This window comes from Leptopilina heterotoma, unplaced genomic scaffold (genome assembly GCF_015476425.1).
Source record: "Leptopilina heterotoma isolate Lh14 unplaced genomic scaffold, ASM1547642v1 Lhet_6, whole genome shotgun sequence".
NCBI lineage: Eukaryota > Metazoa > Arthropoda > Insecta > Hymenoptera > Figitidae > Leptopilina > Leptopilina heterotoma.
In genome coordinates, this window is record NW_025111137.1 from 3,774,657 (window position 1) to 3,801,921 (window position 27,265).

Consider the following 27,265-nt stretch of genomic DNA (forward strand, 5'->3'; position numbering starts at 1 on the left):
GCGAATTGTAACACCCGCCGTCCAGTGGCTGACATGGTCGTGCCGACTATGGTTGCCAAAGTCGGGCCGACCAGGGGTGCCAAAGCTTTGCCGACCATGAGAAAGAAGGTCGGATTCACTTTGGCAACCTTGGTCGTGCCGACCTTGGCAGCCAAAAGTCGGCCGACCGATTGCAAAAAATTATTAATTATTTATTATTATTATTAATTATTATTATTCATTATTTATTTGTTTATTGTATACATCTTAACACTAAACGCAATCTTACACATAAATACAAATTAAAATTTCTAACGCTCGCAGGAATCGAACTCGCAACCTAACGCACCGAAGTCTAACACGCTAACCATTACGCTACGCTTACATGAAAGCCTAAGAACAAAAATGATTTTATAAGCTGCAACTTCAAACTGACCATCGGCCCGACTCTGGCCAAAGTCGGCCCGACCAAGTGAAATTAGGTTTTTTGCACTCTGGCTGCCATAGTTTTACCGACCGTCGGCCCGACTCAGGCCAGAGTCGGCCCGACCAACAGAAATTAACCTTTTTAAACTCTGGCTGCCATAGTTTAACCCACCATCGGCCCGACTCAGGCCAGAGTCGGCCCGACCAACTAAAATTAGGTTCTCTAAACTCTGGCTGCCATAGTTTTACCGACCATCGGCCCGACTCAGGCCAGAGTCGGCCCGACCAACTAAAATTAGGTTCTCTAAACTTTGGCACCCATAGTCGGCCCAAACTTGGGTGGAAACAGTAACCAAAGTCGGCCCGACTTTGGCTGCCGACCTATTGGCAGCCATAGATGGGCCGACCTGCGCCCGACCTTCCAACTCTGGCGGCCGACCAAAATTCGCACCTGGGGAGTAAGGAAAATATTCTTCTGTATATAAAAGGGAAATTACTATACAATATTTGAAAATTGAATAACAGAATATTATAAAATATGAATTGAATGAATTTCAATTTATTGAAGATTTCAGATTTTCTCATTAATCTTTCAAATAAATTATTTCCAATGAATAGAATATAACTTTAGTACGTATCTATTCAGAAACATTTCAACCAAAATATTTTTAAAAATTCCTTTCAGTTTATGTAACTGTATCTATGCATAAATTAATCCTATCTTCAAACGTAGTATAATAGAACTGTACAACTGATTGAAAATTCATTTTTCTTTTTTTAACGTTTTCGTGTATAGAACAAAGACTATTATACTTTAAAATTTTTTGAAACCAATTGTATTCATTTTTTTATGTCATCAACAGAAAGAAAAAAATTCTCTTCAATTAAGATTTTTCATTTCAATATCAAAATTATATATATAAATTAAAAGAAGAACAAAACTTTAAATTTATTTATTTCTTTTTAAATAACTTAATTAATTTTTATTATTATAATAAGGAAATACTTACAATTAATTTTTAAAAAATATTTTAAAATAATTTTTAAAAGATAATAATTTTTTTAACTATAATTTGAAAAATTCCCCAAAAATTGAAATTTGATAAAATCTTTTAATAATAATTAAATTTTTAAAAATATAAATAAAAATAATCAAACTTTTGAAGAATTTTAATTATTAACATGCGACCATGATTTCTCCGAAATTTTATAATATGTAAGACTAAAAAAGTAAATTTATATAATTTTTGATTTACTTTGTGCCAAGATAATTGAATCTTAAAAATTATGATAAATGAATTTAGTTTTCAAAAATACTTTAATGTAATTTTTCGAAAATAATTGAACGTCTTAAAGGAATTGTTGTATAATTTAAAAAAACTAATTAATTTTTTTAAGAATTTTAATTAAAAATTTTAAACATGATTTCTTTCTCCAAAATGTTAAAAATAATTCAACAATGTTATTATTTTTTGTATGTATTTGAATTTTCAGAAATATATAATTGAAAATACTGAAAATATTAAATTTTAAAATATAAGAAGCAAATTTTCATTAATTTTTGTTTTTAAATTTACATTTAAAGATTTTTCATTGAAATTCTTGTTAATTTGATTATTTTTCAAAATTTTGAATTAAACTTCAAAAGTTAATTTTCACAAATTGTAACAAAATACTCGAAAAAATTAGTTATTTTCCATTAAATTTTACAAAACTTCAATTATTATTTAAAACGATTTTTATTATAGATATATTTGAAAATTTTTATTATCTTAAAAATGATTCAAAAATAATTTTCACTTATGTATAAATATTTCAAAAACAATTAAATTTTAAAACAGTTGCGTTTACAATATTCATAAATAGATCAAAACCGCAAAAAGGTTTAAATTTAAAATTTTATGAAATATTTCAATTTTGAATGAATTGAATTAGAAAAAAGAACTTAGATTTTTGATAAATTTTAATAATTCAAATTCTCCTGAAATCAGTTAAATTTTTAGATATAATATTCATTTAATTAATTATTAAAAATAATGGATTTATAGAAGAATTTTATTTAAAAACACTAAAAAATGGAATTTTTAGTGTTTTAAATTTTAAAATTAAATTTTTTTTAATTTTTAAGTTACAAAATAATTGCAGAAATTCAATTATTATCAAAATTAACAAAATTCTTCGCAAAAATTCAATTATGTTCAAAAATTTTTTAAAAATTCTCTTCAAAATTTTAATTATCTTTATAAATAATAAAATTCTTTTCTGCAATTCAATTATTTTCAAAAATTTTAATAAAATTCTTGTTAAAATTTCAATTTTTTTCAAAAATTTTCCTCAATTCAATGATTTTCAATATCTACTGATTTAATAAAATTTGCCAAAAAAATTCAATTATGTAACAAATTGTTGATAAAATTCTCCTCAAACATTTAATTATTTTCAAAAATAATAAAAATTTCACAGGAATTGAATCAACAAATTTTTTATAAATTCCTTAAATTGAATTATTATTCAATTATTTTCATAAATAATAAAATTTTTTACAGGGATTCAATTTTTTTTTTATAAATAATATTTTCTTTAGGAATTTAATTATTTTCATAAATATAATAAAACTCCTCGCAGAATTTCAATTATTTTTAATACAATTTTATTCGAATTCCTGGAAAAATGAAATTATTCTTAGAATTGTTATTAAAATTCGTCGAAAGAATTAAATTATTTAAAATTTTGTTGATTAAATCTTTTATGATAATTAAATTTTATGAAACATTCAATTATTCAACAAATTATTTTTTTTTGGTATTTAAATAATTGAATACTCGTAGAATTTTCTAATAAAAATTTATTTAAACATGAATTTCAGTTAAAATTTTAGATAATAATTGAATATTAAAAAGCATTATAACTTGAATTTTTAGAAATTATTGAATTTTGAAAAGGTTTCAAATTAAAATTTTTGAAAATTTGAAATATTCATTACTTTTAACTATAACAATTCTGTAGAATTAATTTTTTTGAAAAAGTTTAATTGAATTTTTTTGAATTTATTACTTGAAGTTATTATTTCAAAAATTCAAAATGGCGGATCCAATATGATAAACATAAGATTTGTAATAATTTATCGGATTCGTTTGCAAAATTCGTTTTTTAATAGTTGATTTTGTAATGTAACATTAAATTCATAATCAGCGGCCCTAAAAGCCAACGAAAAACGAATTAAAAATGAATCTGATGAATTATTCGAAAACTTGTCCGCCATATTGGATTCGTCATTATGAATTTTTGAAATATGATTTCGGATCCATAATCAGAGACTCTAAAAATCTCCGATTTAGAGACTTTAGATTTGTAATCAGCAGTCGTAGAAATCTTTAAAGAACCATTTCGTCTAATTTCTTTTAGCATTATAATTAGAGTGTAAATGTAAAATTGTTAAATTTTTCACGGAAAGAAAAGGTCTGGAAGAGATATCCATAAAAATATTGTTGAGCAGAATATTGTTGTGTTATCCAATTCAATGGAAGAGACAACTTTCAGAATGGAAGCACATTCCATATTCAATGGATGAGGGAGCCATATTATATTGTTGAATCAAATATGGATGTGATATCCATAGGCATGGTTGGGCTTACAATTCATGCTATGGATTTTCACATATGGCTGCCTCATCCATATAAACTTTGGTTGGGAGATCCATAGTTAGTTCAAAATTTCGATACATGTTGCGCGCAATTCATTATCATGGCATCCATTTAAAAATGGTCGTCTCAATTTGTCCGTCGCGTCGGTTTCCTGTCACGTCTATATAATCACGTTGTGAGTTTATTGTGTATAAATAGTGTTATAATTGTTTATTATTTATTATCGTTATTGTCTATTAGTTTTTATGTAAATTCATTTTCATGAAATATGTGTAGAGTATATAAGAAATATTATATACTCAAATATTGTAGTTGCGTGTATAGTGTAGTGGATAGCGTTAGTGTTTAGTATGCGTTAGGTCTAGGGTTCGTGTCTCCCCCATCGGTTAATAATTTATTTCGTTAATATGCGGTTATTCAATAAGTGGTGTGTATTAATTAACAAAAATGTGTATAAAATATCTCAAGTGACATTGAATTTAATTAATTGAGTGATTCTAATTTTTTTGTTTCCCATTTCCATTACTATGGATCACCCAACCATAGATCTTTTGCTGCTCCAACAATATACAGCCAGCCATAGAATATGGATGCAGCAACCTTAACTATGGATATCCCGTATTTTTCAATATAATATGGCTGTGATATCCATGTATCTGGATGTGTCAACTATTCCTTTTTCTCCGTGTTTTAGTTGACATGGCGAACTTTGACAATAATTTTTTTTTTTTTTGCTTAAAGCTGTATCGTCATGACTTTTTACAATATCTTGAGAGAGAATTGACTTCTCTTTTCCAAGCTTCGTGAATTTCTAATAATCAAATTTTGCAAGATAGACGAGTGCCTAAGGGTGTCATGGAAAAGTGGTGAAAGTAGAGAAAAGTAGAGGGAGGAAATTGAAGCCTTAAGTGGTTGCAATTAGGCTAAGTAGGCAAAAGTGCAAATTTATGTTACGTGAATTTATTGAAGGTAGGAGTGATGACTGTTTGCTTTGTTTCTTCAAAGTTTTGGAACTTTCAGGTAACTAATCCTTTGGAATTAGAGACATCAGTAACTTATTTAGATAAATGCTTCTTATAAATTTTATGGGTGATTAAAAAAAATAGAATTTAGGGAATAAAACTTCTTTCTTACATAACAAAATTATAAACTAAAAGCTATAAATTCTTCTTTATTTTAAAAAAATAAAATTTTTCTAAAGTAAAAAAATGCGTCCGTTTTTTTTCAAATTGTCTCTCTGTTTACGTGCGTTTCAAATATAATAATCAGAGAAATAGGGGAATAAATCACACAAAAATCGTAACAGGAAGCAGAAAAGTTTCAGTAAACATAGTTTGAGTACCAGGTCGACATAAATTTTACAGAAAGCGTCAAACTATGACACTGTTATTTCCGACAGTAAACTATTTTTCGTCTCGGATTTTCCAAGATTGTTTTAAAAGTTAGGATGAAACTCTCCACAATTTCTCTTTAGAGTGTATTGTATATGTAGAAGCAACATACACAGCATCATGAAATTGAAATTTTACCAAAATAATCCCGCAAATGAATATTCTTATACCATCTCTCTTATGAGTCAAAAATTTCTGAACTGGGCCACCTAAAATAAACTTTTTAAATTTGCATTATGTCTATACATAATTTGTTACAGCCGGGTGGTACAAAAACATTCCCGGAATGTTTTTTTTTTAATTTAATAATTTTCAATTAGTTATAAAAAATTAAACTTTTAATTCAAACCTTTTCAAATTGAACAACTCATGAGAATATTATATTATAAAACATAAAGATGACCGACTGACAAAATCATTATTTTATTATTACAAGAATATTGTTACTGTAATTTCTTCAAAATTATTTGTATCATTTCAATTCAATTAACATTTTCTAGAATTTTTAACTAAAATTCTACTTTAAATCAAATAACATCAATTATTATTCAATTAAACTTTTTCAAAAAAAAAAAAATTAATTCTACAGAATTGTTAGTTAAAATTACAAAAAATAAAAATTTAATTCTACGAGAAATCAATAATTTAAATAGAAAAATAAATAATATTGAATGCTTCTTAAAATTTAATTTTTACGAAGAATTGTATTAAAAACTTTTGAAAATATTTCATTTCTTTTATGGAATTTCATTAACAGTTTGATAAAATTTATTATATTAAAAAATTTTATAACAATTTTTGAAAATAATTGAAAACTTTTTGAAGAATTTTATTCAATTTTTTTTAAAAATAATTGAATTCCTGAGAAGAATTTAAATAATAATTTTTCAAAACAATTGTATTCATGAGAAGAATTTTATTAAAATTTTTGAAAATAATTGACTTCTTGAGAAGAATCTTTTAAAAATTTTTGACAATAATTTAATTCTTGAAAAGAAATTTTCCTATCTATTTATAAAGATAATTTAATTTTTGACGAGAATTTAAAAAAAGAATTTGAAAATAATTTAATTTCTGAAAAATATTTTATTACTTTTCAAAAGAATTGAATATTGCCAAAGAATTTTATTATTTATGAAAATAATTGAATTTTAAAATGAATTTTATTCGAATTCCTAAAAATAATTAAATTTTATCGACGAATTTTGCTATTCATTTATAAAGATAATTGAAATGTTCACAATTTTTTGTAGATTCTTTAAAAATAATTGAATTTCTGCGAAGAATTTTATTAATTTTGAAAATAATTTAATTTTTGCAAAGTATTTTATTACTTTTCAAAAGAATTGAATTCTTGTGATGAATATTGATATTTATCGAAATAATTGAATTTTGGAAAAGAATTTTATTATAAAATTCCTTAGAATAATTGATTTTATTGGAAGAATTTATGCGATTTTGTTGTTTATCAAGCTAATTGAATTCTTTTGTAAAATTACTTAAAAATTTTTGAAAATAATTGATTTTCTGTGACGAATTAAATGTTATTTATGAAAATATTTGAATTATTGCAACGAATTTTATTGTTTTATTGAATAATTGAATGTTTCTTAAAATTGAATTCTTTCCTCAAGTTTTAATAAAATTTTTATTAATAATTGCATTTTTCAAGGAATTTATTGAAAATTGTATTAAAAATATTTGCAATTCTGCGATGAATATAATTGAATTCGTAAATGAAATTTTATTATTTTTGAAAATAATTGAATTTTTGGGGAAAAATTTTGCTATTTGTAAAGATAATTGAATTCTTGACGAGATATTTGTGAAATTTTTTTAAAATGATTGAATTTCTTCGAAGAATTTTATTACTTTTGAAAATAATTGAATTCTTGGGATAAATATTGAAATTTATGAAAATAATTGAATTTTGTAAAGAATTTTATTGAAATTCCTAAAAATTATTGTAATAATAAATAATAATAAAATAGTAATAATAATAAATAATATTACAAAAAACATTTTTAGTTTTTCTATCATACTTAATTTTTTAAGCTATAAAAAATTACAACATTTGAAAAAAAACTAGAAAATTATAGTTTTAAGTACAGTAAATTGAAAAATTAAAATTAATTGTTTAAAATTGTTTAAATAATTAATTTTTAGTTCTTCTTTTATACTTGAATATTTTAGTTACAAAAAAATGTACAATACAGAAAATACCATAAATCTCTAGCCCTAAGAACAGTTTATAACAAAAATAATAACAATTAACTGTTTAAACAATTTTTAAAATTATAACAATTTATTAAATTCAAACAAACAAATTGAAATTAATGCAGATTTTTGTTCTTTACTTCTAAGGAAAATTAGAAAATTGTTAAACAATTGCGATTAAGAAATAGAAAATTCATTTATTTTGCATTATTTTTATTTATGCATCACAATTTTTTTTAACAAAATTATTATTTTGTTTTAGAAAAAGAAGAAAAATACTTGCACAATTCCTATTTTTAATCTTATTTTTGGAACAAAATTTTCCACAGGAATTAAGACATTTAAAAATTTCAAATTTAAATCTTTTTTGAATTAAACAACTTAGAAAAGTATATTGTAATAAAACATGAAGTTATCGAGAGATAAAATCATTATTTTATATTATAAGAATATTGTTACTCTAACTTCATCAAAATTATTTTCATCATTTTAATTCAATTATTATTTTTTAGAAATTTCTTATTTGAATTATTAATTTAATATTATGTAGTACTAAAAAAAGTTCATTGTTTTATAACTTGATTTGCAGTTTTATTTGAAAATGCTATAAATAATCAATAATAAATTGTTTAAACAAATGAAAAATATTTATCGTAAATTTTACATGACTGAAATTGTCATCCTATCAACAAAATAAATGATTAATTTATACTGTTAAAAAAATAGTTTAAGGAATCTTTTTTCAGAAATAAGACCTTTTATTAGAAAAAATTTGATTTAAAATTGAATATGAAAAAAATATGCATTTAAAGTAGATTGGGAATATCGATTTGGACATTTTGCATCCAGTAGGATCTCATCTCTATTTGTGGTAATAGAAAATGAAGCGAGATTCGTGCACGTATGCTGTTTTGGTAGCCATAAATAGGGATCGTGCCTCGAAGCTAATACTGAACTCCATCCAACAGATTTCGTAGAGGAATTTCTCTCTGTGTCCCTATACGTGATCCATGAACCTGGCATAGTTTGTGGTTCAACTCAAACCGAATTGGGGGTCTATGGTAACGAGAAACTAGGACCTGTTTATATTCAGCATCAAACTATAGTTAATGAACTCGGATTACAATCCTATATATGGAATTTCAAATTTGAATGTACACACAATATCGACAATCTTCTGTTTAAATTTTACTCTAAACAATTATTTTTGGTAATTGCTATCTCAACTTTTCATTGAAATACTTTTTTTCATGGTTTTCTCTATAGATGTATAAAAAAAATTATACCAGTGCTAATAATATAAATATGAGCAAATTTTAAACGTTCAGAAATAATATTATTCTTACTTACTTTATAAACTAAAATTAGCAACTTTAAAAATAATGGAATTTAAAAATTTGCAATTCAAATTTTTGTTGAAAACACTAAAAAAATTGAATTTTGGAGAAATTACAAATCATAGGAGAAATTCAGTTATTCTTAAAAGTAATAAAATTCTTCTCATAAAATTCAATTGTGTTACAAAATTTTTAAAAAATTCTCGTCACAATTCCAATTATCTTTATAAATAACAATATTCTTCATCAAAGTTGGATTATTTTCAAAAATGTCAATAAAATTGTTGTCCTAATTTCAATTATTTTCAAAAATGTTTCTCATTTCAATGATTTTCAATATTTACTATTTTAATAAAATTTTCCAAAAATAATTCAATTATTAAAAAAAAATTTTAATATAAAATTGTACGCTAACATTTAGTTATTTTCATAAATAATAAAAATTTCACAGGAATTCTGTTATTTACAAATTTTTTATAAATTTCTTTGCAATAATTCGGTGGGGGGTCAATATTCCCAAAATTTTTTTTCCAAAAAAAATTATTCCCAAAAAATGTTTTCCCAAAAAAAATTTTTCCCAATATTATATTTCCTAAAAAAAAAATTTTCAAAAAAAAAATAATCCAACATTGTCCACCAATCCGTTCGAACTAGAATTTAAAAAAAAAAATTTCAAACTAGAATTTACTCAAACTATTATTTTTTCAAACTACAATTTATTAAAAGTATTTTTTTAAACAAAAATTTATTGAAACTATTATTTTTTCGAAATAGAATTTATTGAATATAATATATATATATATATATATATATATATATATTTATATTTATTCAAATTATTATTTTTCTAAACTAAAATTTGTTTAAAATAGAATTTACTCAAACTATAATTTTTCAAACCACAATTTATTCAAACTATTGTTTTATCGAAATAAAATTTATTGGAACTATTATTAGTTCGAACTAGAATTTATTCAAATATTTTTTCAAACTAGAATTTACTGAAAATATTATTTTTTCAAACTTGTTACGTATTAACAATCACTTGGAATGTGATTATTTACTACTAATTTGGCAATAAATATACATTTTGGAAAAAATATAACATTGGGAAAATTTTTTTAGAAAATAATAAGTGAATTGAAATGATGAAAATAATTTTGAACAAATTGCAGTAACAATATTCTTATAATATAAAATAATAATTTTATCTCTCGGTCATCTTTAATTATTATGAAATATGAAGAAATCGATATCTTCATGTTTTATAACAACACTTTTATATGTTGTTTAATTTCAAAAAGGTTTGAATTTGAAATTTTTGAAAATTTTAATTTCTATTGAAAAATAATAATTAATTAAATATTTATTTAAAAATGAAGTAATTGATGTATTCGAATAATTTTCAATTAAAATTTATAATTGACAAATGGAAGTTATAAACATTTTTTTCCTTTATTTAAAAAAAAAATTTTTTTTTTTACCTCTATGAAAAAGTTAATTCTCTAAAAATTTAGTCATATAAAAATTAGAGATGCTTAACTTGAAAAAAATTCTTTTCTCATTTTTCGTTTTTAAAAACTTTAACCCCATCAAAATTTAAAGTAGTTCACGTTTTAACACAAAGAGATATTTAAAACAAGTAATGAAATCTTTAATGTTATTTATTGGTAATATTTTCTTTAACATTTTCTTTTTTTATCATCATTTATATTTTGGTTGTTTAATGAAATTATAGTAACTAAAATTTTTTTTCGGTATATGTTTTGAAAGATGATAAAATTGAAAAAAAATAAGACCTTACAGAAGTCATTTGGTCAGTATTTTATTTAGATATTTTTTAGAAAACGTAATTTTCAATGTTTTACAAAAATTTGAATAACTTCTAAAATAATAAACGCTTTTAAGCTTAATTTTAATGTCATTTTCTACAGAATAAGAATTATTTATTGGCATTAACCTGTAATTTTTTTCTTTGAATAAGCAGGACGTCAAAGTTAGACCAAAAAATTTTCAAAATTTGAAATAATCTTATTAAAAGAAACATCATTTTTAAAATTCAAAATGGTGGATCCAATATGGAGGAAAAAAAATTAAAAATTGTTTGGATTTGTCTGAAATTCATTACTCGGGGGTTTTTGGAGTCATTTATTATGAATCTAGCATCAGATTTTTTAAATTCAAAATGGCGGATCCAATATGGCGGAAAAAAAAATAAAAAATTGTTTGGGATTTGTCTGAAATTCATTATACTTTGGGTTTTTGGAATCGCTGATTACAAATTTGGCACCAGATTTTAAAAATTCAAAATAACGGATTTTTGAAAAAGTCAATAAATGTAGTAACATTAGTAATTTTTTGATATCCAGAAATTCCGAGAAATAGTTTTCGACGCCAACTTTAGGGACATTGTAATTATTTATTTTCCATTATGAGACCTAAAACACATAAACTATGTAATTAAATAAAAAAAAGGTGACTTACATTCTTTTAGAACCGAAATGCTGAGAAATCCCAAAGTCTTCATAATGCAGTTTGAAATCTGTAAAAAAAAGAAAACTTGTTGTAAAAGTACTGTAACACAAAATTATTTTTTAAACTAATGAAATATCTCGCAATTTTAAAAAAATGTTCTTATATTATAATATTATAAACATTTCAACATAACGTGACTGTAAATTTCGTGAATGAAAATTGCTCTTCTAACTATAATTACGGCAATTTAATTTAACTCGATACATATTTAGAAAGGAAACATAAGTAATGATGTATTTAGGTAAATTATACCGTAATTTTACAATATACTACATAACATAAATCCGTCAAAATATTACTGAATTCATGGATTATTAATTCCTCCCCCCCTCCAGCTAGGATAATCCTCTAATTGATTGTTTCACAACAAGTTAAATATTCAGAAGATGTAAGTAAATTAATTTTCAGACGCAAGAAAGCAACAAAGCTTAAAACAGATAAAATATATGTATACGTATATCCACATGTTTTTCTCCCTATTTGCGTTTCTGTTTAGGCAAAAACGTTTTAATGAATTATTCAGTGAAGAATTTGCATGCAGGTGTAAGTGAAAGTTTAACTTTATTTCAACTTTATGATAAACTAATTGCATTATAAAGAATTCATGATTCTTCGTATATAAGTTTGACTGCATGTTGTGTGTTATTGTAATTAAACTTTATTGTCGAAATATACATATAAGAAGAGGTAACTCTTCTAAAAAGTGTTATTTCTTTCTCATATAAATTTTGAGATCATGTAAAAGATATGTAAAATATTTAAAATAAAATTAATTAATAAATTTATAGCAGTTATTAAAATATTAATTACATTGAATACCAATTTCATTGAAAGTTTAAAGGAAGTATAAAGCGATTCCAATAACGCGTATATACATATGCCTAACGACATTCCTCCTTAATTTTAATTACTCAGTAGCCCATTATGAACAACTGCAAATCTCGTAGTTTGTGGAAATTTCACGAAATTCGTGTAAAGCAGTACGAGTTTGGTTAATCGAAAGGTCAAATTCGATAAATGATATTGAATTCTACGAAATGTGCATGTTGACCAATAATTGATGTATACATCGAAATACTTCCAAATAATTTAAAGTAATAAATAAAGATTTTATTTAAAGCAACTATTATTTTGGGCAAAAATAAAATAACTTAAAATCACTTAAACTCATTTTTAAAAAATCGATTTTCGCTTACATTTTTTTTTTTTTCTTATTAAAGTTTAATATATGTCAGAAATGTTTTCCCAAAGTTTCGAATCGATTTGACGAAAATTGAAAGACGAATTGAAAAACGAATATAACTCAAGCCAAACGGAAAGCAAGAATCTTTTGCAATGTGACACATTTGGCGAATCAATGGAGGACTTATAGTATGGCTCTGGAATCAATAATTCTAAATAAGTTTAAAAAAAAAGATTTTTATCAAAAGGTCTTATTCTTTTTGAAAACTTGAAACGCGTTTATTTGAAAATAGCTTTTTTAAAGTCGATGAACATTATTGTACCTAAAAAAAAGTCAATTGATTTTTCTTAAATTTTACACAATGCTTCTCAAGTAAGATTTACTCGTGGACAAAGAATCTTTTTCGATTTTTTATTCTAGATGGTCCTGTCTCATTTAATCATGATTATACATGAAGAATAGAGCCTCTTTCCCTCTTTCCTATTTTCCATATTTTAAATTATCTGTAAATCAAGTTTTGAGGGGGGGGGGGGGCGTGAAAAATCCACGAATGTACATGATGGGGGAAGGGGGGGGGTCAAAGTAAATGTTCACCCACGTGGACACAATCTCTTATATTTTGTTTATCCTACTTTTAAATTTTGCACTACTGTTTTATTTAATTTCACAGTAAATTGTGAGTTATTACAAAGCGTTGCAATTATTACTGAAATTTTAACTTTAAACCAAAACCAAGTCAACGATTACTAACAACTAACAATGTAACTAATTAACTTAGTTACGAACTAACTAACTTGCTTAACATAGTAACAAACTAACTAGTTATCTTCTAGTTTCAAACTAAGTTACTAACTAATTTAGTTACTTACTATTCACTAAGTTAGTAACTAAGTTAGTAATTTAATTAGTTAGTTAGCCAGTTGATAAGTTAGTAAGTTACTTAGAAAGTTAGTTAGCTCATTAGATAGTAAGTCAGTTGATAACTAAGTTAAGTAAGCTAGTTAGTAAGTTATTTAGTAATTCAGTTTGTAAGTTAGGCAGTTAGTTAGTAAGTTAGTTAGTAAGTTAATTAAGTTATCAATAAGTAAGTATGTAAGTTAGTTAGAATGTTAGTTCCTAAGTTTGTTAGTACACTGTAAAAAAAGGGAGTTAAATTTTAACTCCCCAGGGGATTCTATAAAAGTCGCACCCATTGGAGAGTTAATGCCAGGGGAGTTAAATAAAGAGAGTTAAAATTTAACACCCAAATGCTAACTCCCCATGGAAAAAATAACTCGCGCGGGTGTTGAATGAAGGGAGTTAGAAATTAACTCTCTTTTGGAGTTAATTTTTAACTCCAAAAATTTAACTCCCAACTCCCGAGTCCGTTAACTCCCTAAATTTTTTACAGTGTAAGTAAGTTAAGTAAGTAAGTTAGTTAGTAAGTTAATTAGTAATTAAGTTTGTAAGTTACTTAGAAAGTTAGTTACCTCATTGGTTAGTAAGTTATTTATTAAGATAAGTAAGTAAATTAGATATTAAGTTAATTAGTAATTAAGTTTGCAAGTTACTTACACTGTAAAAAATTTAGGGAGTTAACGGACTCGGGAGTTGGAAGTGAAATTTTTCGAATTAAAAATCAACTCCAAAAGAGAGTTAATTTCTAACTCCCTTCATTCAACACTCGCGCGTGTTATTTTTTCTTTGGGGAGTTAGCATTTGGGTGTGAAATTTTAACTCTCTTTATTTAACTCCCCTGGCATTAATTAGTAAGTTACTTATTAAGTTAATTAGTAATTAAGGTTGCAAGTTACTTAGAAAGTTAGTTAGTAAGTTAGTTAGTAAGTTACTTAGAAAGTTAGTTATTAAGTTAATTAGTAATTAAATTTGTAATTTAAATAGTAAGTTAGTCAATTAATTGGTAAGTTACTTATTAAGTTAGTTAGTAAGTTACTTAGTAAGTTACTTAGTAACTTAATTAGTAATTAAGTTTGTAAGTTACTTAGAAAGTTAGTTACCTCATTGGTTAGTAAATTATTTATTAAGATAAGTAAGTAAATTAGATATTAAGTTAATTAGTAATTAAGTTTGTAAGTTACTTAGAAAGTTAATTAGTAATTTAGTTCGTAAGTTACTTAGAAAGTTAGTTATTAAGTGAATTAGTAATTAAATTTGTAATTTAATTAGTAAGTTAGTCAATTAATTAGTAAGTTACTTATTAAGTTAGTTAGTAAGTTACTTAGTAAGTTAATTAGTAACTTAATTAGTAATTAAGTTTGTAAGTTACTTAGAAAGTTAGTTACCTCATTGGTTAGTAAATTATTTATTAAGATAAGTAAGTAAATTAGATATTAAGTTAATTAGTAATTAAGTTTGTAAGTTACTTAGAAAGTTAGTTAGTCAATTAATTAGTAAGTTAATTATTAAGTTAATTAGTAATTAAGGTTACAAGTTACTTAGAAAGTTAGTTAGTAAGTTACTTAGAAAGTTAGTTATTAAGTTAATTAGTAATTAAATTTGTAATTTAGTTAGTAAGTTAGTCAATTAATTAGTAAGTTACTTATTAAGTTAGTTAGTAAGTTACTTAGTAAGTTAATTAGTAACTTAATTAGTAATTAAGTTTGTAAGTAACTTAGAAAGTAAGTTATTAAGTTAATTAGTAATTTAATTTTTAAGTTAGTTAGTAAGTTAGTCAATTAATTAGTAAGTTATTTATTACGTTAATTAGTAATTAAGTTTGCAAGTTACTTAGAAAGTTAGTTATTAAGTTAATTAGTAATTAAATTTGTAATTTAATTAGTAAGTTAGTCAATTAATTAGTAAGTTACTTATTAAGTTAGTTAGTAAGTTGCTTAGTAAGTTAATTAGTAACTTAATTAGTAATTAAGTTTGTAAGTTACTTAGAAAGTAAGTTATTAAGTTAATTAGTAATTTAATTTTTAAGTTAGTTAGTAAGTTAGTCAATTAATTAGTAAGTTATTTATTACGTTAATTAGTAATTAAGTTTGCAAGTTACTTAGAAAGTTAGTTAGCTTGTTAGTTAGTAAGTAAGTTACTAGCTAATTATTGTCTCTGGTGAATTTAAATTCGTCGAATTTTGACAAATCATTGACTTGGTGTTTGATTTAAAGTGAAATTTCATTCATAGTAAAAAATAACACCAAAATGAATTATTTTAATCCTTTATTCTGGTGTTAATTTAATTCTAGAGGGATTAAATCATGATTTACCGTGTTTAAAAAGATTTGTTATAAAAAAATTATTTTTAATAGTATCAGGTCTCGGATATTATGACTTTTTAAACTATTTTCAAGAAATGCGACTATTTTCGATTTATTTTCAAAAATTGCGGCTTTTTTTTTACTTTTCTTCCAAATATTGCAACAAAATACCACATTTTTAGTATAAACTGCAACTTATTTCTTTTTCTATAGTAATAAAAATAACTATTTAGGTAAATCTTTCAAAATTATATTTTTGAATAATTTTTTTACTAAATTTTAAAAATATACTTTTAATTAAAAAATTTTAGAATAATTGAAATTTTGTAAAATTTAATTGAAAATAATTTATTTTTTAAAGTATTTTATTAAAATTTTTAAAAATCATCTTTTAAAGAATTTTAATTTCAAATTTTGAAAATAATTGAATTCCTTCTAATTTATAAATAAAATTTTTAAATTTTTAAATCAATATCATTATTAAGAAAAATAAATAATAATGTCGTATTTTCAATAACTAATAATAATTAATAATAATAATAATAGTAGTAATGATAGTAATAATAATGCTTTACTGATCATACACATTGGATTTTTTATTCAATTTCCCACCTTCCCATGATCATTTATTTAATAATATCAAATAATAATTATTATTTACATATTGTTGATTATAATTGTTCGAACTAATAATTCAATCGTATAATAACAAATTGTAACTTTTAATTGTAATTAGCAAAATTGTAATAACAAATAATTAATTAACAAATAACATCAAAATTGTATTAACAAATCACAATAAATTATATTATAAATAGTAACAAAATTGTAATAACAAATAACAACAAATTATAACAAATTATTATTTAACAAATAACAAGATTGTAATAATAAATAAAAACAAATTTCAATTAACAAATCACTTGTTAAAAAATTACATTTGTTTGGAATTCACTAAAAAAAAAAATGGAAAAATTTTGTTTATTGTTAACTGCAATTAAAGAATTAAGAAAATCTTTTTTAATTTCTTATTTTAATATTATGAAAGAAGGAAATATTAGCTTTAAAATGACACCTTAACCAACTTTTTACCTTTCTTAGAAATTAAAATTAAAAACTTTTGTAGAATAATTGAATTTACAAGTCAGTGAAAGGTCAGGAAGTTATAAGATTTCATATTCTACCAAAAATATTAATTTCATAGCAAAATTTTTTAAATATTAATAACAAATAATAATTAATACTGGATAGAAATCGAATCAATCAGAATAAGAATTTTCCTTCTACTAAAAATCAACGCTAGAACTTATAAAGAAGTGATGTTATCTGATTAAAAAATCAATTTAAGAGTATTACTTGTACGTCAATAAAAGCCATCAACAAGTGGAGTAGGAAAGTCACGATTTATTAAAAATGAACGTGAAATTAATTTCCTGTAGGTTTTTTTCTGCCTCATTCTCTTCGTTAAAGCTTCAGCACTTTACTGTAAAAATAAAAATATCAAAGGTCAAAAAAAAAGAATATTTTTCACACGAGACCTGACGTGGAAAATTGACGTAATTGGAAGAAAAGTGCTATCGCATGGAAACGAGAGGGCATAAAATATAAAGTCGTTAATATTAATATTGATAAATAATAAAAAATTCATTTTCACTGTTTCTTCTTTTCTAATTTTTAAATAACAAAATCTTGTTCTATTCTAATTTAATAAAAATTTTATTTTTTCTTAAACTTAATAAAAATAAAGTTAATAAATTTAATATTTAATCAATTTAATAATTTACTATTTTACAATAAATTATGATATTAAATTATGTATATTTATCAACTAAATTAAATTTATTATATTTTTATTTATTTCATAATTATATTCATAAATATTGACAAAGTAAATAAAAAAACGAAAGGAAATTTGTATTGTCAGAATAATGTGAAAATGATGTGACAGTTGATACGTTCATAGGGAGAATAAAAAGCGATGGTTAATGAAGAGAATTTTTGTATTGAAGTGTGGCGACAGATAGCGTTTTCTCGTCTGATAAAAATTTAATTTGTAAAATGTCAATTTTGGAGGAATTTTGTCAATATTGACAAAATTGATGGGTTTGTGAGACGTAAAATGTTCACGTCGTATTGGCAGAGACTTTGTTAGCGTAAGCAATAAATATAATTACGTGTCGACAATTTAAAAGATAAGTGCTGATATCAGCTTCAATACGAAGACAATTGGCGATAAACCGAAGACAGTTGAATCAATTTGTCCCAAACCTTCACTGACGAAGAAGCGGAAAATTCAATTTGTCCCGTCACCGTCGGATATAGTCAAACTGTTGACGTCGTCAACTTCCTGCAATCGAGTATCATTAATCATTCGAGGAATTTACAACTTACAAACTTTTCCAATATTATGGATAAATTACAATTAGAAAAATTATTTTTTATACCCAAAAGGTTTGTTTCAATTGTTATTATGTTTTTCTTTACAGGTTTTTCACACTTTTACTCATTTGAAATTTCTTGGTTTTTCCAGATTAAAAAACGAAATTTTTCCAGATTTTTAAAACTATATTTATTTTTCATCAAATTAAATAACTAATACATTTTTATAAATACACGAAACTTTGATATTTTACTGAATTCTGCAATATTGTAATATTTACCTAATTAAATTAATTATTCGAGAACATCAATATTTTCTTTTTTAAATAAATATATAATCATTATTATTATTTCAACGAAATTAAAATTATTTTCAAAATATTCAAATTCAAACCTTTATAAAAACATGAAGAAATCGAGCACTTCGAGTCTTCGACTCGTAGTGATCGAGTTCTTCATGTTTTTTAATAATTAAAAATGACAATAATCATTATTTTAAATTATAAGAATATTATTACAGTAACTTTTTCAAAATTAATTTCATTTCAATTCAATTATTTTCTAGAATTTTCAACTAAAATTCTTCTTTAAATCAATTATTTTTAATAATTTTTCAAAAAGTACCTTGAGAATTTTTAAATCCATTTGTTTACAATTCAATTTTACAAAATTTCGATTATTAGGAAATTCTTTAATTAAATATATATTGGAAAATAAAAACTTCAAATAGTTTGAAAAAAATTAGTTTTATAAAATTAATAATTAAAATTATGAAACCTTTTCAAAATTCAATTATTCATAAAAATTCACTCTTTATGGCTTTTGATATTCAATTACTATCTAAAATTTCAAATGAAATTCATTTTTAAATAAATTTTTATTCGAAAATTCTAGGAGAAATCAATTATTTAAATATGAAAATAAATAATTTATTAAATAATGGAATTTTTATAAAAAAAATTAAATTTTAATAAAGAATTTTATTTATGACAATTTATGAAAATAATTAAACGTTTGCGTACAATTTTATTACTTTTGAAAATTATTGAATTTCTGCAATCATTTTTGTAACTTTCCAAAATTTAATTTTTGTTGCATTTTTAACTAAAATTCTTCTATAAATCTATTATTTTTAATAACTAGTTAAATATATTTTAAAAAATTTAACAAATTTCAACAGAATTGAAAATTAAATTTTTTCAAAAAATAAGTTCTATAAAATTACTAATTAAAATTTTCAAATTTTCAAAGATTTTAATTTAAAACCTTTACAAAATTCTATTGTTTCTAAAAATTCACTCTATAATGCTTTTAATATTCAATTATTATTATCTAACAATTTATTTATTCATTTATTTAAATGTATAAACGGGGTTTATAATTTAAGTTATAAACTAATTTTTATTAGAAAATTCTACGAAAATTCAACTATTTAAATACAAAAATAAATAATTGAATCTTTCTCAAAATTGAATCCTAATAAAGAATATTATTAAACAATTGCATTCTTTTGACGAATTTCAATAAAATTTTTAAGAATAATTACATTTTTCGACGAATTCGATAAAAATTTTGTTAAAAATAATTAAATCCCTGTAAAAAATTTGATTATTTATAATAATTGAATTATTGCGAAGAAATTTTTAGAAAATTTGTAAATAATTAAATTCCTGTGAAATATTTATTATTTATGAAAATAATTAAATTTTTGAGTAAAATTTTATTAAAATTTTTTTTTTTAAATAATTGAATTGTTTTGTAAAACTTTATTAAAATAATAGATATTGAAAAACCATTGAATTGAGAAAAATTTTTGAAAATATTTGAAATTTTGACAAGGATTTTATTAAAATTTTTGAAAATAATTGAATTTCTAAAAAGAATTTTATTATTTATACCTAAAGATAATTAAAATTTTTGAAAATAATTCAATTTCTGGGAAGAATTTTATTAATTTTAAAAATAATTGAATTTCTGCAATCTCATTTGTAATTTCTTCAAAATTCAATTGTTTTCAGTGTTTTTAACTGAAATTTTTCTATAAATCCATTATTTTTAATAATTAATTAAATATATTGACAAATTTAACTAATTTTAGATTTTGAATTATTAAAATTTTTTAAAAATCTAAGTTGTTTAAAATTTCTAATTAAATTCATTCAACATTGAAATTGAAATAAATTGAAATGAATGCAACTCTTTTATATATTAAAAAATCAAACTAATTTCAGAAGAATTTGAATTATTAAAATTTTTCAAGAATTTAAGTTCTTTGAAATTTCTAATAAAGTTTTTGAGTAATAGTTTTATTTATGATATAGTTCTTTAAAAATGAAATATTATTTGAAAAGAAATTATTGTCAGAATTTCCAATACAAAAAAAAAACCCAATAAACTTTAGAAAACAACAATTTTCTAGGATTCCGATAAAAATTCCCTGTCTTTTCCAGGTTTCCAGATTGCCTGGCAACCCTGCTTTTATAAAATTCCTTTATTTTTAAAAAGAATTCTGATTTTTGAAATTTATGATGAAATTTTCAGTTCAGTGCTTCTTTTAACATTGAAAAATTTCCAAGTTTCCGTGAGGACCTCGTTGGTCTGAATTTATGAAAAGAGATGCTCTTCAGTAGTTCGATAATGTGTTCAACAGGTGTGATAGTGCAGAAAAGCACGACAGGCCAAAGACCTTTCCAGCAAGCTGTCGACACGAATTAAACTAAGGGCCTTTCTACAGAATTCCAGTGAATGCATAAAGGACTTGAAATTGCAATTTTAATAACTAATTTTCAAGCATACTGAAAATAATAATTTGCAGAGTCATTTAATGGATGTTTGGAACAATGGTATGGCGGTACTTTGAAAATATGTTTGATAACTACAAGGAGATGTCGACTCGTTTTAAGCAAAACAATGATAACATCACATCTCGTTAGGAAAATGCTAAAAATATTCCGGATCTCGTATTATTTATTTATATGTAACTCCAAATAAAATTATTTCTTCACTCATTATTTAAAACTTGAATTTGTTTCAAAACACATCAGAACATATCACAAAAAACAAAAAATCAACGAGAAAGTCGCATTGTATTTTCAAAAATCGTGAAAATGTCTATAACATAATAAATAGATATTGTTTCTTCCAATTTTCTTTCAACTAAATCAGTATCCAATGTTAATAAAGTTTGTAAACTAAGTATAAAAATATGATCATTGAAATGTTATTATCCCTTTCCTCAACAAAACGTCATTGATAACTTTTTTAATTAATAATAACGCAGACTGACAAAAAAATCTACAGTTGTAATTAACAGATCTACAAAAATTGTGACAAAGTGATTATCACTTGCATTACTCAAACAAAAGATAATTAATTCTTAGTTAATTGCTAATTACATTATTGTTAGAGAATATTTTTGCTTAGCAATTTGAAATGTCATTTGAACAGTTCTGCTATTATATTTGTTCAACAATCTAGCCTGAGCATAAATTCTTTTAATTAGTAGATGGGAGCGGTTGAATTTTTCCGTCAGTCGATAAATACGAATAATCCAATAAGCTACCAGATAAAGCTCAATGGAGACACTTATATCCATCGGACAGTGGTCTGAATCTGAAATTTATTGTTCAAAAAAGTGTATACAGTCTACAGATTTTGTCGAAATCTCACAAATTTTTTTTTAAACACTCATAAATAAATTTTTAAGAAACTTCTCTTCTCATATGTTAGGAAAAAATATTTATTTCTTCTTGATATTGCTTAAATCTTATGAGTATTAACATATAAAAGATAAAAAAAATATTTCGACAACAAAAATGTTTTAAAATAATTTTAAACAATTTTTAATTTAGGTTAAATTAACAAATGAATAATTCGCTGCACTGTAAAAAGTCTTGAGGGAATTTTCCTAAAGTTGGTAATTTTACTTTACAAAATCCTTTGCAAAAAAAAACAAACGATTCTGTAACTTCACTTCACTCTCACTTCACTCCACTTTCACTCCTATTTCACTTCACTTTCACTCCACTTTCATTCCACTTTCACTTTACTTTAACTCCATTTTCACTTCACTCTCACTCCACTTTCACTTCACTCTGATTCCAATTTCACTTCACTTTAACTTCACTTTAACTTCACTTTCACTTCACTTTCACTTCACTTTCACTTCACTTTCACTTCACTTTCACTTCACTTTCACTGTTAGTTTATTTTTGTTGAATTTAGCTTTATTTACATTCCAAATTTTCGTAAAAATTTTAAAATAAGTTAAATTGAATAAAAATGAAGTGACAATGCATTTTAAATACTTTTGACACATGCCTTTTTCAATTTTTGCATAAAACGTTTCCACACCACCTACAGAATTGATTTTATTTTAACCTAAATCAAAATCGCGTATTGGGTCGATTTTTTTTAAACTTCCTTTAGGAGTTATGGAGGGGGGAAATAAAAATAAAAAAACTCATTTTTTTCGGAAAGTACTTATCCGATTTGATTGGAATTTAAATATGTTATAAATATAGATAAGACAATTTAAAAAAAAAATTTTAATTTTTTTCCAAAAAAAATTTCAAAGCAATTAATTTTGAAATTTAAAAAAAAAATTTTTGATTTTTTTACTGTTACACTTCCTTTTTTTAAATACCTTACAGTTTTCTCTTTAATATACATTTTTTTCAGATTGTTAAAAAATGTAGTTTTTTCAGAAACGACTTTTTTGAAAAAAAAAACTTTAAAAACTCATTTTTTTCGGAAACTACTTAAAAATTTATTTTTTTGAAAATTTTAAATTAATTAGTTTAGAATTTTTTTTTTTAAATTTTAAAATATTTTTTTTTAACTTTCTTATTTATGTTTATAACACATTTAAATTTCATTTAAATCGTTTAAGTAGTTTCAGAAAAATGAGTTTTTTTTCAAAAAAGTAGTTTCTTGAAAGAACTACATTTTTTAAAAATCTGCAAGAAATATATATTAAAAAGAAACTCTAAGGAATTTTTAAAAACAAAAATTAAATGTGTAACTTTAATACAAAGTAAAAAAAAATTTTATTAAATTTTCAAATTAATTTTTTTGGAATTTTTTTTTTTTTAATTTGAAATATGTTTTTAAATTGTCTTATTTATTGGACTAAAGATGATTCTATCACTCAGAGGCGATCGTTAAATTACACTTTTTATTGTCTTATTTATGTTTACAAGAGACGCATGCTTATTCCCGAAATATTTTTTGACCAAATAGGTATTTGATATAAAACTACTTAACTTAAAATTCACATAATATGCACATTATTTGACTTAAATTTCATTGTACACAAAAACCATTTAACATAAATATCATTTGTCATAGAATTCATTAAACAGAAATATTATGTTACATAAAACTCAGATAACTTAATTCCCATTTGACATAAAAATTATGTAACATAAATTTCTATTGACATAAAAATCATTTAACATAAATTTCTTTTGACATAAAATTCATTTAACGTAAATTTTTTTTTATAAAATTCATTTGACATCAATTTCATTTGGCATAAATGTCATTTAACGTAATTCTCATTTGACATAAATATCATTAGACATAAAATTAGCTTGACATAAATTTCATTTGACGTGAATATCATTTAACATAATTATTATTTAACGTAAAATTAAATTTATATAAATTTCATTTATCATAAATTCCATTTAACATAATTCTCATTTGGCATAAAATTTACTTGACATAAATTTCATTTGGTATAAATCCCATTTAACATAATTTTCATTTGACATAAAGTTCACTTGATATAAATTTCAATTGACGGATAACTCATTACACATAATTCTCATTTGACATAAAATTCAGTTGTCATAGATTTTATTTTACATACAGATCATTTGACATGGAAATATAGGCGCGAATTTCAAAATTGTCGAATCACAATGTTGTTGATAATATCTAATTGGTTACTTTTAAAATTCGCGCCGATATTGTTATGTAAAATGTAATTTGTGTAAAATGATTTTTATGTCAAATGAGAATTTTGTTGAATGACTTTTATGACAAATGAGAATTGTGTTAAATGTCTTTTATGTCAAATGAACTTTATGTCAAATGAAAATTATGTTAAATGGGATTTATACTAAATGAAATTTATGTCTAGTAAATTTTATGCTAAATGAGAATTATGTCAAATGGAATTTATGCTAAATGAAATTTATATAAATTTAATTTTACGTTAAATAATAATTATGTTAAATGATATTCACGTCAAATGAAGTTTATGTCAAGCTAATTTTATGTCTAATGATATTTATGTCAAATGAGAATTACGTTAAATGACATTTATGCCAAATGAAATTGATGTCAAATGAATTTTATAACAAATAAAATTTACGTTAAATGAATTTTATGTCAAAAGAAATTTATGTTTAATGATTTTTATGTCAATAGAAATTTATGTTACATAATTTTTATGTCAAATGGGAATTAAGTTATCTGAGTTTTTTGTTACATAATATTTCTGTTTAATGAATTCTATGACAAATGATATTTATGTTAAATGGTTTTTGTGTACAATGAAATTTAAGTCAAATAATGTGCATATTATGTGAATTTTAAGTTAAGTAGTTTTATATCAAATAACTATTTGGTAAAAAAAGATTTCGGGAATAAGCATGCGTCTCGTTTACAACGTATATATTTTTTGTGTTTTTTAAGTTTTTTTTTTCAAAGAAATTGTTTTTTTAAAAAACCATACTTGTCAAAAATCTGGAAAAAATATATATTAAACAGTAACCTTTGAGGTATTTTTTTAAAAAAAATTAGAGGTGTACCATTAAAAAAAATTAAAAAAATTTTTTGAAAATTTTAAAATTAATTTCTTTAAAATTTTTTTTTCAAATTGTCTTATATCTATATTTATAACATATTTGAATTTTATTCAAATAGAATAAGTACTTTCCGAAAAAATGAGTTTTTTATTTTTCTTCCCCCCTCCATAACTCCTAAAGGAAGTTTAAAAAAAATCGGCCCAATACGCGATTTTGATTTAGGTTAAAATCAGTTCTGTAGGTGGTGTGGAAACGTTTTTTGCAAAAATTGGAAATGGCATGTCGCAAAAGTATTTTAAATGTTTCAAAACTACCGTGAATGATGAAGTAGTGAATGTGGATTAGAAAAAAGATTTCACATCACTCTTATTATTATTATCACTCTTATTATTATCACTTATTGTTAAAAAAATATTATTTATTAATGTTATAAACAAATTAAGTTAACAAATGAATTTTTCATTTGTTTATATTCGAAATGTCATCTTTTTCTCTAATCGTTTTAAAATTATGTTAAAAATAATTTTTTTAATATATTTTTCATAAGTTATAATTTGTTTATGTTATAAACAATTTAAGTTAATAAATAAACTGTTCATTTGTTTATTAATTGTCAAGATGGCATGCTATTTTTTTCTAATCCTGTTAAAATCATGTTACCAATAATATTTTTCATAAGTAATGATTTGTTTATGTTATAAAAACAAAAACAAATGATTAAAAAAAATTTGCGAGATTTCGACAAAATCTGTGTGTTGTACACTTTTTTTGAACAGTGAATTACAGATTCAGACCACTGTGGCATTAGTCAGCAAATAATTTTTTCGGACAATAATTTCCATTCATATTAAATCTCTTTCTGAAACATAACAGTTTAAAGTAATAAAAAAATAAAATTGCAATTTTATCAACAAAAAAAAAACTGACTGTAGTTACGAATTCAGGGTTAAAATTTATACCTTAGAAATATTGCTCGGGTCTAAAACCTTTTATTCCAGTTGTAATCAATACAAAATTGTTATTAACAATAAAAATTAGAAAAATGGAAAAATTTAAAGCACAGTTCTATGAAATTTTTGCAATACTTTTGAAGGAGCATACGTTTATTCAAGAGCTCTTGCGGATGGATTTACGTTCAAAACTAACAGGACCTTTTCGAGTGATTTAAATCCGATTCGCCTCATAAAAGTGCTTGAGAGCTCTTGCCATAGTCATGTGATTCAATTTTTCCTCCATTCAATTGCTCTAAATTGAAGGTTTTTCAGTTTATGTACAACTGAATTTGACAGGACGATTGTTCTTTTGCAAATATCAATAGGAAAAAATGTTTAATTCTGAGTTTTTAATTTTTCTGAAAATTAACAGTAATACTATAGTGTTTATTTTATTAAAAATTTATATAATAATTTTAATTTAATTAAAATTTTTATTATGAACAAGGATAGTTACAACTTTTGATAAAATTAAACTTTATTTTCATACACAAAAAAACCAAACGTTTTCGGAAACTAGAACAAAAAATACCTGTGTCTCACCGTTTTGCTAGATCAAGATTTTTAGGAGTGAAAACAACCCTTAAATGAAAGGTGACAAGATATATTTAAAAAATTAATCATTTTTTATTAAATTTACTATCTGAGGGTTTTCGAGGTCGCTGATTAAGAATCTAGTGTTAAATTATCAAAATTCAAAATGGCGGTCAACCTGTGTAATTTATTTCAAATATAAAAAATTTTCTACAGTGGGAAAATTAATTTTTAAATAACTGTTAAGAAAGAATCCATTTAAAACTAATAAGAGATAAAAATTTAATTACCACAATTATGAAGTCACATATACAGATAATTTAAAGTACTCCTATAGTAATAATATTCAAAGAAGTGAAGTGTAAATTTTAAAGAGAGTGAAGTAATTAAAAACTTAGAAAAAGCTTCGAGACATGAGAATTATTATCAACGAGAGAGATTTAATTAGTAATCCAATTTTTAATTAGAGTGAGCTAAAATTTTTAATCTAAGTAATAAAGGTAATAGCGTTCGAATTTTAATTAGTGTTAAATTAAACGTTAATTAAAAGAAATTATATGAGGATTTCTCAAATAATATAGATTTATTAAGTAAGAAGGAATTTATCATTTAAATTTAAAATGACAATAT

General features: G+C 23.1%; 1 protein-coding gene across 5 annotated transcripts in view; it reads right to left on the minus strand.

Annotated features, from left to right (window-relative positions):
- LOC122509101 (protein-tyrosine sulfotransferase) overlaps nucleotides 1-27,265 on the minus strand; it is a 363,218-nt gene that overhangs the window by 70,978 nt on the left and 264,975 nt on the right. For all 5 annotated transcript variants that reach the window (XM_043622879.1, XM_043622880.1, XM_043622876.1 and 2 more), the window contains one exon: nucleotides 11,479-11,536. The gene's annotated coding sequence lies outside the window, so the exon portion shown is untranslated. The remainder of the gene's footprint in view (nucleotides 1-11,478; nucleotides 11,537-27,265) is intronic.